The 14,056-nt window shown below is 46.1% G+C and overlaps 1 protein-coding gene across 1 annotated transcript in view; it reads right to left on the bottom strand.

Annotated features, from left to right (window-relative positions):
• The window catches only part of FAM107B (family with sequence similarity 107 member B), an 84,681-nt gene extending 74,514 nt beyond the window's left edge, over positions 1 to 10,167 (bottom strand). Inside the window, exon 1 of the mRNA XM_033959266.1 lies at positions 9,992 to 10,167. The gene's annotated coding sequence lies outside the window, so the exon portion shown is untranslated. The remainder of the gene's footprint in view (positions 1 to 9,991) is intronic.
• Positions 10,168 to 14,056: the final 3,889 nt, after the last annotated feature.

Raw genomic sequence — 14,056 nt, 5'->3', positions numbered from 1 at the left:
TTTTGTTTGCTAATTACTTCGGAAACCACCCATATTAACTTTTCCCTAAATTTTGGTATTCTTTTTCTCTCTCTCTATTATTTTATTCTTATTGTTAACAGAGTCGAGCTCCCATAGATGTTGACCCCATCTACAAATCTAAGTTTTGGTTTAGTTTAATTTAAAGGGGATCCAAAAGGAGACTGGGCGCCAGTGTTACTTGATCACGTCTCTTTTTATCCTACAGCAACTTAATAGCAGTGTTTTCTGGACAAGTTGTCTCAATTTGAGTAAGTGGTAAAAACCATGATATAAAGAATTACAGTAGTCTAATATTGAAATGACCAGGGCTAGAAGCTGAATTCCGAGAGCGAAGATAACAAGCATTGAACAGGCATACCTGGGGAAGAGAGAGAATTAGCAACTGATGAGGATATGCCTTTTAGTTTTTTTGGGGGGGAGGGGGGGAACTTGTTTAAAAAAAAAAAAAGGAACTGTCCAAGTGGAGAACTTTCAAGTCTTTAAGAGGAACATCCACACTATGGAGCTCATTTTCAAACCACTTAGACACACAAACTACCACAGAAACCTATGGAACTTTGCGTATCCAAGTATTTTGAAAATACATCTCCATGGTTCTTGTCACAAAACCCTTGGTCTTCAGCGCTTCAGGAAACAGTTCAAGGGGCCTACTTCCCTTGGCTAAGGGAACAGGGTTGGTATCCTGAGTGAGGGGGATGCTCTTGTCAAAGCAATGAGAAAGCTCTCCTCACCCCCTACAACCCTGGTAGGAACCATAAATGGGATTCCATAAAAGAAAAAACAACTTTACTTTCTTTACCTGCTACTAAGTGTACAGGGTCACAATATCTCTGCAGTAAGGCAGACAAGACTCTCTAAATCCAGTCATTTAAATGTTAAAACAAGAACGTTAAACTTGTATTTTGGCTTTAACAGTAGGACTAGCACCTCATGGCTGGAGTAGTAGACTGAGAACCAGGGTTGACATTCTAGGGAGGCTCCTTGTGCTCTTACCCTCCGTTACCTCAGATGTAAACCCTCTGGGGACAGAAAAATACCACCTGCACCCAAATGTGATCTTATCATAGAAATATGATGGCAGATAAAGGCCAAATGGCCCATCCAGTCTGCCCATCCGCAACATCCACTATCTCCTCCTCTCCCTATTGGCTAAGGCTCTTAACATTTGCATCTCCTCTTCCTATAGGCTAAGGATCTTTACACCTGCATTGTGAGGTCATAGAGCTTTATGATTATAGAAACATGATGGCAGATAAAGGCCAAATGGCCCATCCGCAGTACACATTATCTCTTCATCACTCTAAGATTTTACGTACCTATCCCATGCCTTTTTGAATTCAGACATAGTCTCTGTCTCCACCAACTCTTCCAGGAGACTTTTCATGCATCTACCACCCTTTCTATATAAAAGTATTTTCTCAGATTACTCCGGAGCCTATCATCTCTTAACTTCATCCTGTGCCCTCTCATTCCAGAGCTTCCTTTCAAATGAAAGAGGTTCGACTCATGCGCATTTACGTCACGTAGGTATTTAAACGTCTCTATCATATCTCTCCTCTCCTGCCTTTCCTCCAAAGCAGTGTGTCTCAAGCTTTCTCGAGCCGGGGCACACTAAAGGTAGAGGCCACGGCTTGAAGCACCCAGAAGTGCACGGACGTCACCGTGATTACATCACACATATGCGTGACATCATCATGTCAATGTCCGCGCATGTGCAGAGGCCCTGCATATGGGCCCTGACACACCAGTAGGGAGTGCCAGCAGGGAAGAGGGCCGGAGAGAAGAAGAGGCAGATAAAGGCCAAACGGCCCATCCAGCCTTGAGCTATAACTGAAAACGGTGCAAGCTAAATCCAAAAAGTCTCCTAAGGAGCTGCAACCCTGGCAACCTTGCAATGGTGAATGCATCTGGTACGGCCAGCGGTATCAAGCAGAAGCAGGAAGAAATTTCCACGATATAAGCAGCACACCAAGGAAGTGAAGACGGTCAGAAGAGCCATCCAGAGATGTCACCAATCATGTCCTTAGATCAACTATTTTCTAGACTTGAAGGCTTCCCACTATGGAGATCAGCAAACTGAGTGGACCTACTTATTCCCTTGAGAACCAGAGAACTCCTGATACAAGAGGTTTGTGCCAAAACCCAACTGTGTTGTCCCCAATCACTTATTTTATTATGAAACCAACCCGTCTCTGGGCTGTTCTTCCTTCTTTTGACCCCCTTCACTTGCTTTGTCTGTTTATGGCCAGCACTGACAAATACGGAGGGACAGAAAAATGCCCCTAGTTCACCGCCTGTTCTCAATCACAGTGGCAAAGCAGGCAGGATGGGGGGGGTGTTGCACAGGGTACAACCGTAGCTCTGCATGGACTTAAGTATAATATGCAATATCTGCTTGTTCACAACTCAGTCTATTCAGGACAGTTGTACCTGGACCAGTATCTCAGAGTACCTGAATAAATTCATGCAAACTGTTTTGAGCTCCCTGGGAAAACGGCATAGAACACTGAATAACAAGTGTGATGAGCTGGTATTGTGACATCATAATGCCTCATTCCACCAATAAGAGCCAACCTCATCAGTGATGTCACAATGGCTTCATTGTCCTAGACTTGGCTCACGTTTGCTACATTTAGATTTCCAGAGTGGTGCAGTGGTTAAAGCTACAGCCTAAGCACTCTGAGGTTGTGGGTTCTAATCCCATGCTGCTCCTTGTGACCTTGAGCAAGTCACTTAATCCCCCCATTGCCCCAGGTACATTAGATAGATTGTGAGCCCACCTGGACAGACAGGGAAAAATGCTTGAGTACCTGAATGAATTCATGTAAACCATTCTGAGCTCCCCTGGGAGAAGAGTAGAGAAAACTGAATAAGGCCTGGGCAGAACCTACTGGAGCGTGGAGCAAAGGGAAAAAAGCACTTCAGACTTGTGGCTGCTGTAAATTTAACAGTAAAGACCGAAAGACTAAACTTGGCAGCAAGAAATGGAAATTCTGAAAGAAAACCATAAAACTAATCTCCTGCCACTCAGTCACTGGCCCACTTCCCCATTCTCAAATGCCCACCTGGTAGCATGAAAGGGTGTCTAGTCTTGACAGCAGGAACTGACCAGCCTGCAAGTGACCCCCCACCCCACTGTAGGATACAGAGCTGCGAAGTAGAGAATGACACAGTGACAAAATTCATCACCGTTCCCGTCCCCGCGGATAACCGCAGGAAATAATCCCATGTCATTTTCTAGTGTCTATTTCAACCTCAATCCTTCTACACCAGCATTATTCAAAGCAAAGCTTGTGGGTCAGTGGTTGTGGCCATTCATACTCTGATTCTTATGTAAGCCAAGGATAATGTAGCCATTGTGACATCACTGATGTGATTGGCTCTTAGGCACTGGTGGAATGAGGCATTATGACATCACAATATCTGCTCTGGATACCAGAGACTGTCATTCTCAACCTCGGTCCTTCTACACCAGCATTCTTCAAAGCAAAGCTTGTGGGTCAGTGGTTGTGGCCATTCATACTCTGATTCTTATGTGAGCCAAGGATAATGAAGCCATTGTGACATCACTGATGTGATTGGCTCTTAGGCACTGGTGGAATGAGGCATTATGACATCACAATATCTGCTCTGGATACCAGAGACTGTCATTCTGTAGTGTCTGTTTCAACCTCAGTCCTTCTACACCAGCATTCTTCAAAGCAAAGCTTGCGGGTCAGTGGTTGTGGCCATTCATACTCTGATTCTTATGGGAGCCAAGGATAATGAAGCCATTGTGACATCACTGATGTGATTGGCTCTTAGGCACTGGTGGAATGAGGCATTATGACATCACAATATCTGCTCTGGATACCAGAGACTGTCATTCTGTAGTGTCTGTTTCAACCTCAGTCCTTCTACACCAGCATTCTTCAAAGCAAAGCTTGCGGGTCAGTGGTTGTGGCCATTCATACTCTGATTCTTATGGGAGCCAAGGATAATGAAGCCATTGTGACATCACTGATGTTCTTACTGATGTGATTGGGGTGGAATGAGGCATTATGACATCACAATATCTGCTCTGGATACCAGAGACTGTCATTCTGTAGTGTCTGTTTCAACCTCAGTCCTTCTACACCAGCATTCTTCAAAGCAAAGCTTGCGGGTCAGTGGTTGTGGCCATTCATACTCTGATTCTTCCCTCTCTCCTTAAAGAATGACATGAAGATGATTTCCCACGGGAACGGTGATGAATTTTGTCACCGTGTCATTCTCTACTGTGGAGCTCTCTCATGCTCCATCACTTTCCACAGCCCCGCCTGCTTGGCTTCCCTATGCAATCTGCCACGTCCGGATGGTCAGGTTTATAATTATGCAAAAAAGTCCGCTCAAACTCAGGGGAGGGAAGTTTCGTGGAGACGCCAGGAAGTACTTCTTCACGGAGAGAGTGATTGAGCGTTGGAACAAGCTTCCAGTGCAGGTGGTCGAGGCACGTAGCATCCCAGACTTCAAGAACAAATGGGACCCTACGAGGGTCATGCCAAGGGATAGGGTCAGTAGGGTATGGACTTGAATGAGCAGGTCAGTAGAGTGACAGTACAATTACAATTATACTTTAGGGGGTCAGTAGACTTAAGAGGGTGTGGGCAGACTTGATGGGCTGTAGCCCTTATCTGCCGTCATCTTTCTATGTTTCTATGTTCAATCCAAAATACCGGCGTTCCTCAGCCGCATTGCAAGCGCACAGTTTAACGCCAAGTAGCCATGCAGCCACTCTGAAAATATTGTGGCAACATTGGCAAAAATTGTACCGCTGAAGCAGAAAGCGCGTCACTGTACCAGAGCACAAGAAGCCTGCTTAAAAGGACCAGCCTAAGAGACCAGTAATAATCTAAGGAATGGAGGACTCGGTAACCCAAAGACACAGTCAGAAATGAAGTTGGAAAAGGTTAGAACCTATGGAAAGAAGAAAGAGACACATAACCTGGGCAGGAAGGCCGTGGAAATGCAGCTGTGGAGCAAAGACTCAAGAGGAAGACAATAAAGCAAGTCAATCTATACAGCAGGGGTGCCCAATACGTCGATCGCGAAGGCAAAGTGAGTTGATCGCGGAGCCCATCCCGCGTTGCCTTCGCAATCTAACGGGCCGATCAGATTTCCTCTTCCCGACGTCAATTCTGCCGTTGGAAAGGAAGTTCCAGGCCAGCCAACCGCTGCCTGACTGGCCCAGAACTTCCTCTCCTACAGCAGAATTGACGTCGGGGAGAGGAATGCTGGTTGGCCCGACGCTTCTGCAGGGAGAGCTTGGGGCACCAGTGTTTGGGGGCATGTTCCCTGATGGCGGCGGCAGTAGCTTGGGGGAGGGCAGGGAGAAAGAAGGAAAGAAGGGAAACAGAAAGAAAGGGAGAGAGGAAGAAAAAGTTGGGGGACGGAATGAGGTCTGGAGGAGAGGAAGCATACAGGCTGAAAGAAGGGAAGAAAGATTGGATGCACAGTCAGAAGAAAGTGCAACTAGAGACTCATGAAATCACCAGACAACAAAGGTAGGAAAAGTGATTTTATTTTCAATTTAGTGATCAAAATGTGTCCGTTTTGAGAATTTATATCTGCTGTCTATATTTTAAACTATAGCCCCCTTTTATTAAACAGCAATAGCGGTTTTTAGCACAGGGAGCCTTTGAGTGTCGAGAGCAGCGCGGGGCATACAGCGCAGCTCCCTGCGCTAAAAATTGCTATCATGGCTTAGTAAAAAGGGAGGGGGTATATTTGTCTATTTTTGTATGGTTGTTACTGAGGTGACATTCCAAGTTTCCAAGTTTTATTTATATTTGATTAATCGCTTAATTAAATTATTTCTAAGCGAGTTACAGTTTGTAAATAAACATAATATTAAAACAGTAAATAACATAAAATATTAAAAATTTAACAATTTATACATTAAGTTTAAAAAAAAAAAAGAGGATAAAACATGTTAGTAAAATATAAAATTACGAATTATATATTATGAGGTACAAAGATCATAAAATTACAGAAATTTTAACTTAACAATTATATACTAAAATAATATCACGGATCTTGACATTTAAAAAGAGCACATGATTAATTTTAAATGTTAAAAGCGTCTTTAAAATAAAAAACATTTTAAATTCTTTTTGAAATCGTTTAAGTTATTTATTTCTCTTAAGTGTAGAGGTAAAGAGTTCCAGAGTTGAGGTGCTACTACAGAAAACATATCCTGACGACGGGTTCCAATGATTTTTAAAGAAGGAATAGTTAGAAGCTTGTGGTTGTTTGAACGCAAAGAACGTGAGGAATTATAGGGGATAAGTAATTTGTTTATGAATTGGGGTTCATTGGTATCTAAGGTTTTGAAAGTTAACAATAGAATTTTATAGGTAATCCGATGATTGACAGGAAGCCAATGTGATTTAATCAAGAAAGGAGTCACATGGTCATATTTTTTTCCTTTATAGATGAGCTTAATGGCGGTATTTTGTATGATTTGTAAGCGTTTTTTTTCTTTTTTCTTCTTGCATAAAGTCATCTGCCTTGACCTCTTTGAAAACCCGCGGAATATAAATGATAATTAACATTTGCTCTGCGTACAGTGTGCTTTGTTTTTTAAAAATTTTATTGTTGGTAGATCAAGCCCAAAAAATGTGGACACCCCTGATCTACAGCATTTCTCGGGGTGCTGAGAGCCCAGACTCAAGCTAGAGAACTGCACTCGATTGGGTGGGTGGGTGGTACGAGGAGTCTGGCACAGCAGCCCACACAAGAAGTGGGACAGACGTATAGGAAAGGCAACAACAGGAAGTCTGCACGGTTTAGCTTCGCCCCTCTATTGCCACAAACCCATGACACCCGATTTGACAGATACAGAGACTCTGTTCTCTCCTAAGACAACTACTCATGCAAAACCAGCTCTCCTGTTTGCTGCATTCATGCTCCCCGAGTGGTTTTTCGGCATGCCAATACTGGTGGTCACGTGCTCACCTCACACCCTCTCATCCAACAGCAATCACAGGGGGCTGGTCACAAATTTTCATGAGAACACAAGTTTGCTCTTACGATTATGAGTGAAATGGTGAGGTGGCCGTGTCTATTTTACTTCTTTATATCACCTTGGAAAGTGAACTACGGAAATAAGGCGATACCTTTGATGAGCTTTTGAAGGTAGCCCTCCTACTTTAGGTTAGAAATAAGCAAATGTAGACAAATATCAGGAAATATAAGGAAAACATGAAAGCATTTTGGGGATAGGAAGAGAGAGGGGTGGGTGGAGGGGTGAGTGGGTGGGCAAGAGACAGAAAGGTGGCAGAGCAGTTTTAAACATATTTGTGGTGGGAAAGAAAGCCCAGATCTCCGTCAAGTCCTGTCTGGCAGGTGTCAAAATACCTTATTTTGATTTCAAAGCTTTTACGTTCTTGGATTGTCTTAAAGTTCACTTTTAGGATTCTCACCATGAAGTCATTGGTTCAGTGGTCAGTTTCTCCAAAGTGTTGCAATTCTTAATACGATATCTATGTAGGTTGATTCTGGTCTTTACCATTTGGCTTGTTTCACCCATGTAAGACGCCTTTTTGCACTGAATGAACATGTGAAGGATTACAATTATAAAAAAAAAAAAAAAAATCAGCTCCCACAGGGCCACCCTCTGATCTTCCAACAAGCAGCACAATTCAACCTCCCAGTTCACGCCAAGGTGTTCTACAGCGAGTCTGTAAACCCCAGCTCACCACTGCCGCCTGCTGGCTGTTTATCAAGATAGACTTTGTATCACAGGCAAATCAAAAGATCTTATGTCTCAACAAAAAAACATATAAACACACAGGAATGTACAGCAAAACTGAAGCGGAAGAAGACACATGAATTTCAAAGCTCATGTGAGCCAAACCACGGTTCCTGCACATCCTGTGTAGCTGGCTTATCACTTCCTGACTGCGCCACCCAAAGACGCAACTATTGGGGGGGGGGGGGGGAATGGAAGGATGCGACTCCTGTTAACTGTCTGGATTACCACTGGTGTGTTAAAAAGAGGGGAGCACTAGAATCAGTGGCGTAGTGAGAGCGAAGGGCGCCCCGCCCCCACTCCCTCCGCCGTACCTTTTTCATTTTCCAGCCATGTTGGCTATCCCTCTGATGTCAAGTCCTAGGCGCAGGGTCCGGAAGCGACATGAGAGTGGTGACACCGTTGCGGGCAGCAAGTTCACCATGCAGGGAAAATGAATGAGGTACAAGGGAAGGGAAGGGGTGCATGCGGCAAGGGGGGGGGGGCAAGAGGACTGGTGTTGGCACCCCTACCAAGACTGCACCCAGGGAAGACCACCCCGCACTATGTCTCTGCCTGGAATTATCCAGAAGGAAATGGACTGGCTAAATATTAAATAAATACCTTTATGATGTGACCACATTTGAATTCTGAGATCTGTTCTAGTCATCCCATTTCAAAAAGGATAGGTCAGAAGTAGAAAAATAGTAACAGACGCACCATTAAACACGCAAGAGACAGTCCCGCTCGAAAGAACTTATTCTTGCCCAGAAATAGCTAAGAAGAAAAAATTTAAAAATTTAAACTGAATCAGGTTGGGCAGACTGGATGGACCATTCGGGTCTTTATCTGCCATCATCTACTATGTTACTATGTTTTATCTAATTAGGATAAAAAGGCACAAGAGAACCACCTCCCTTGTGAAGAAAGGGTTAAACAGACAAAAGGTTCTGCAGAGGAGACAGCTAAGAAGAGATATGATAGAAGACTTTAAAAATTCAAAAATCTTATAAGAATAGCCTTACTGGGTCAGACCTAAGGTCCATCCGGCCCAGTAGCCCATCCTCACAGTGGCCAATCCAGGTCCCTAGTACCTGGCCAAAACCCAAGGAGTAGCAACATTCCATACAGAATCCCAAAGAACATCAAGATTCCGGAACCCCAGAGAGTAACAAGATTCTAGAATCCCAAAGAGTGGCAACATTCCATGGTACCAATCCTGGGCAAGCAGTGGCTTCGTTTCCCCCATGTCTTTCTCAATAACAGACGATGGACTTTTCCTCTAGGAACTTGTCCAAACCTTTCTTAAAACCAGCTACGCGGTCCACTCTTACCACAACCTCTGGCAACATGTTCACCGATATAAAGTGCCTCAAGCATCCCAAAATGCACCAGGTGAGGCTGGGTGATGTCATTTTGGAGGAAGCCTATTACCTCATCTCTTCCAGTAAAGGCCACCAGAGAACATTCCAGTTTGGGGCTCTGGCTGGATGTGCCCCATGGACTGGGTTCAGAAGCATCATTGTAACTGAAAAAGAAAAGCTTGGCCTCTGGAGCCCATTGTTCTGGCAGTCCAGACCTGTGAAACTGGGGCAAAAACTGGAAGGTTTGCACCCCATGTTGACCAGAGAAATGGGGGGGGGGGGGGGAGGCCTATGGTGCTGGAACATAAGAGTTGCCACAGTGGGAGAGACTGAAGTGTCCTGTTTCCAACAGTGGTCAAGACCCCAAAGAGTTCGCAGAGGATTCCCCCAAGTCCATTGCAAGAATGGAAGAAACCTCCAGGTGAGTTACAGATGGGTTTGAAGCTCTCCGTTGAATTATTCTTAGCTTCATAAAGGTGTCCAAATAAAGAAATGGCTAGATGGGGTCCAGGGCTGCTGCTGTGCTGTTCACCATCAGCATTGGGCACATCTGGACACCAAAGCATCCCCTGCCGGTCCACGTGGGGACCCAGAGTCGGACCTACTCCTCCTACTACTTCCAGAGTGCTACAGGCGTACGCAGCGCTGTACAGAGTCACAAAGGACCCGGTCCCTGCTCGAATGAGCTTACAAACGTGGTAGGAGGTGGTGCAGAGGACAGAGCCGACCCTGCCACCTCCAGGCACCGACTGGCCCCGGGAGCAAAGTGGCCGTTCTCCCCCCCCCCCAGGCTCCGGTTCCCGCAGTGGCGCGCGCGGGCTTTGTGCAGACAAAAGGCAGCCTGGGCCTCCCTTACCTCGTCTGGCTCTCCTCCGGCGCTCGTCTCCTCTCGTCTCGTCTCCCGGCGGGTGAGGGAGGGGAGCACCGGCACTCGCCGCCTAACGCCAGCACCGACGGCGACCGGCTCAGCCACCCCGCACGGACCACGCCCAGTCCCCAGGGCCACGCCCATACTGCGCTCGGGATCCCTCCCCTCGCCGGCCCTGCCACGTCTCGGCCCCGCCCCCCGCCCCTTCTCCTTGTTCTGCCGCGCCCCGCCCCCTTGCTCTCACGTGGGGGTTCGGTCACTTCGGCTGGGAGGAGCCGAAAGTGGGACCCTGAATTCGGCCGCATTTCGGGCATCGGCTACAAACGCGCTAAAGGTTGATACATAGCGCGATTGTTCGTTGCAGCAACGTTAGTCCAAAGAAAAGGGGGTTGATTTTGCTACGCGTTCAAGTGGACAAAGAGGGGGACAGGTGGACGTCCCAGGACCAGTGGAGGGGATTTGGGATAATAGCTGGCACTGATTCTGCTACTGCTTATCACTTACAAGGTGCTCATTTTGACATTTATAGACGGACCCTGCTGGGAAGAGCTTACAATCTAACTTGGACTGACTTCCAGGGCAGTCAGTAATGATTTTCAGTCAGGTAATGCAGGGACAGTCACTTCCAATGGCAGTCGGTAGTGATATCAAGTAGCACTCTCCAGATTAAGCTGGGGTGACTAGAGAATGACATGGGGACAAAATTTTCCCCTTCCCCATGGGAACTCATTTTTCCATCCCATCCCCATGACTTCTTTTCCTGTCTCTGTCCCATCCCTGCAAGCTCCGTCCTCATCCGCAAGCCTCAAACCCTTTAACATCCTAAGTAGCAACATTCTAGAGCTCATATTGTGACGTCATAATGCTTCATTCCACCAATGCCTAAGCTCCGTCCTCATCTGCACGAGCCTCAAACGCTTTAAAATCATAAGTGTTCGAGGCTTGTGCGGTTAAGGCAGAGCTTACAGGAATGGGGCACAGTGGCAGTGTCTGGATAAGGCCAGGCAGTTGATCGTGCCTTCCACTAGCATTTTTTGGATAGTGCCACTGAAAATTGCTCAGCACATGGTGTTAATATTCAGATATGTACTTCTGAATATTTGATCCGAATATTTTTAGCCAGGTAGACTTAAGAGAACCATTAATGGTCATATTTCACCGATCCTGCGCAAATCGCATTGGCTGCTGGTCGATACAAGATTCTATGTATCATTTTCGAGCTGCTGCAGGATAAGTGTCCAATTGTTTTGCCCACCATGCTGCGATTTCATCTGCCTGAACGTGCCTTGCGGTCTGTGGACAGGAAGTGGTTGAGGACTGACCTTGAATATTGTGAAGTTATCACAATGTTTTAATGTAGGGCCCAGTGCGCTGGAAAACCCTTTCCTTGGGGTTAAGACCGGTGCCCACTTTAATGCAGTTCAGGAAGGGATTCAAAATAGAGAATGACACGGTGGCGGGTTACCCTTGGCTAGCTGCGTTTAGTCGCGGGTAGCCCGCCGAAACAGGGAAGAAAAAACAATGGCCTCTGTGGGACGGGGACAAGGCCATTCACCGCCCCGTGGAGCGGTGAATGGACTTGTCCCCGCAGTGAGGCAATCAAGGATCGCGCGGTCCCCGCCATCTCCCTCCCTCCTCCTTACCACTGGTTGAATTTCTGCCAGTCCGCGCGAAAAAAAAAGCCTCCTTCCTTTTCCCCTGCTCTTACCGCCATGCTCATGCTGCAGCTACTAAAGCCGACAGGAAGTCTTTCCGACGTCAATTCTGACGTCGGAGAGGACGTTCTGAGCCAGCCAATCGCTGCCTGCATTTTTAGTGTGCACAATTGACCTGATTCGAGCTATAGGTGAACATGGGGGACACGTCATTGCAAGGGAGGACAAGTCAATTGATTTATTTTATGTTCTGTTTTTACTACAGGGCAGAGGCACTGAAACAGATTCTCAGTGCAGTAGTAGTAGTGGCAGGACTCTCTTCTGTCTTCATGGTGTTACGCAGTACTAAGGCTTATATGGATGGCAGTGGCAGTGACGGGGCGGTGAAAGGGATGGCGGTGACGGTGACGGGGCGGTGAATGGAACGGCGGTGACGGGGCAGTGCAGAGGATGGTGGGCCGGGGATGGTGCAGTGACGGGGACAGATTTTTCCCCGTGTCATTCTCTAATTCAAAACTGCTTTATTTTGTCAATCAGGGAAGTTGCTGGCTGCTTGAGTTCAGGTTTTTTTGTTGAGATGTTAGCGTTAAGGCAATTTGTCTGTGTCTTACATTATGGGGACAGGGTCCATTTTTGTGTGTTCAATATGTTTTATTATGTATGTAATGATTTTGTTACCCGCTTAGAATTGTGGATTTGCAGGTCATAAATATATAAAAAAAACAACCCATAAATAAATCAATCATTCCCAGAAATGAGCAATGAGATCGGCTGCATAACCTGTAACCCGGACCCGCAACTGTGAGACAGAATGTTGGGTCTGATGGACCTGGTCAGTGAAGCACACACAGGCTGCGTGTGATATGGCCATATCTTGCACAATCGGTATGCCGACAGAAAAGATTTCAGATGCTTGCTTTCTTGTTAGTTTCTAAGTTTCCGTTCTCTTGCGTCTGCCGTGCCATGAGAGCCTGCAGAAGAGATGGTGAAGCCCAGCCCTCTTGCGTTCTGTCAGCGGTGGAGGAGATACCCTGGGACCTACCACCCACCGTACGGAGCCAATCATCCTCTGAATTATTAAAGCTCGTAAGCAGCCTGTCGGCTTTCCCTTCTTCTCCACTTCAAGAGCTTCACTTCAAAAGATCCCCCTGTATAATTAATCAGATCTTTATTCTAAAACTGCTTATTAAGCAAGAATTATCAGGCTCTAGGGGAACTACTGAAGCCAGTCCCTTCATCCCTGTAATTTCCTTGACATCTAAATCAGTGGTGTAGCCAGATCTGATATTTTGGAGGGGCTCAAGATTAACATGGATGAAGGGGGTGGTCTAAATCATTCTAATTGTTTTCATTTTGACATTTGTGCACCAACAAATTGATTTCTGCATTTTAAATTCAGTTATTTGAAGCCCTTACCAAGAACAAGCCACATTCAACTATGTTGAAAGCTGTCTCAAGAGACACACATCACATCCTGCAAAACCTTCTAAAACCCAATCTGAAGTTATGACTGAATACAGTAAAATCTTGGATTGCAAGCAACTTGGTAGGCAAGTGTTTTGTAAGACAAGCAAAACATTTTATTAAATTTTAACCTGATATACAAGTAATGTTTTGCAATACAAGTACATACAGTATACGCTTCTCCCTCCTGATTCGCGGTTTTCGGACTTGCAATTTCGATTATTTGCGATTTCCTAAAACCGGAATCACCCCCACCTCCCGGACCTTACCTGGTGGTCCAGCGGTCTTTCGGGGCAGGAGTGATCTTCCTACGCTCCAGCCCAGGAGGAGGGTGCTGAGGCAGGAGCTCTAACATCTCCAAGGTTAAAGAGATTTGCAGAGTCTCATCCTAAGAGGATTTGTGCTTGAAGGCTCAGAGAGCACTCGTACTAAGCCCTAGGGGACTTACAGAGAAGCCCCCGGATAGTCAAAAGAACTCACATTCTGGCCTGGACTGTCTTATTGAGAGAAAAGTCTGTGCCAGTCAGGTCCCTGCTCAGTGCCAGTGCTGGTCCCAGCCCCGACCTAATTTACGTCAATAACTCATCCTGATACTCAGCTCACCGGGTAAACAAGAGTTGTTATTACACAGGGAAAGCGAGAGACGATGGTGTCAGCCATGCGACTGCTGCTTTCTGGAATTCAACCTCTCTGTATTGCTGCCAGGATTTGCCTTTGATCCCCAAAGCATTTCGTTCACCCCCCCCCCCCCCTTATCTAATGTGGGAAAGAACTCACTGTTGTTTCCAACTGAAAAGAATCTTTGTGCCTCATTTTCCAATGAAAATCATCCTCATTTTGTGGAATAATGTCATGGTGTGTTTTTTACACTTTCCCCTATGTATGAAGCCATTCACTGGGTTTCCTTCAGCCTGACTGTGACCTGCCCTAGCTG

The sequence above is a fragment of the Geotrypetes seraphini genome, chromosome 9, assembly GCF_902459505.1.
Source record: "Geotrypetes seraphini chromosome 9, aGeoSer1.1, whole genome shotgun sequence".
Taxonomy (NCBI): domain Eukaryota; kingdom Metazoa; phylum Chordata; class Amphibia; order Gymnophiona; family Dermophiidae; genus Geotrypetes; species Geotrypetes seraphini.
Note: the sequence above shows the minus strand (reverse complement) of the source record. Positions and strands in the feature narration are given on the sequence as shown.